The sequence below is a fragment of the Microtus ochrogaster genome, chromosome 19, assembly GCF_000317375.1.
Source record: "Microtus ochrogaster isolate Prairie Vole_2 chromosome 19, MicOch1.0, whole genome shotgun sequence".
NCBI classification, from domain to species: Eukaryota; Metazoa; Chordata; class Mammalia; order Rodentia; family Cricetidae; genus Microtus; species Microtus ochrogaster.
Genome location: NC_022021.1, coordinates 23,122,749 through 23,123,246, shown reverse-complemented (window position 1 = coordinate 23,123,246; position 498 = coordinate 23,122,749). Strand labels below are relative to the sequence as shown.

Below are 498 nucleotides of genomic sequence, written 5' to 3'. Positions count from 1 at the left end.
CCCTCCCCTCCCTTCCCCTCCCTTCCCTCTCTCTCTCTCTTTCTTTCGACTTGGGTATCTCTCTTTATTTGTCCAGGTCAGTCATCCTCATTGATTTCTTTCTTTTAGTCTCCAGGTTTTTTTAAATAGAAGGAATGTGGCTTGAGAAAGTTAACGTGAAATCAGCACTGAACTTTGTTAGTTGCTGCCATTAAGATTTGTAGACTGAAAAGATTTTTTTCTCCAATTCACCTCTGAATTAATATCGAGATACTTTCAGGTAAGACAGTAGTTTCAAAGGTGATAGAATGTGATGATGTGCTGCTTTAAATTAAGTAATTATTGCAACAAGTTCTTAAATTGTATTTGGGAAATCTGAATGTCTCACAGCTAATTGATTTTATAATGTATTAATTTTTGTATTATTCTGAATACCAGCTTGCTTTAAGTTAAAATACTCTTATCTTGAAATCTCCAACATCATAGATTTGTTTTATATTTGTACATATCACTTTGGCT

General features: G+C 33.7%; 1 protein-coding gene across 4 annotated transcripts in view; it reads left to right on the top strand.

Moving 5' to 3' along the window:
* Ttc37 (tetratricopeptide repeat domain 37) overlaps positions 1–498 on the top strand; it is a 98,583-nt gene that overhangs the window by 5,955 nt on the left and 92,130 nt on the right. For 2 of the 4 annotated variants that reach the window (XM_005356551.3, XM_026783777.1), the window contains exon 3: positions 109–259. The exons of 1 other annotated variant lie outside the window; for it this stretch is intronic. The gene's annotated coding sequence lies outside the window, so the exon portion shown is untranslated. The remainder of the gene's footprint in view (positions 1–108; positions 260–498) is intronic. One more of the 4 variants, XM_026783778.1, reaches the window with a different exon arrangement.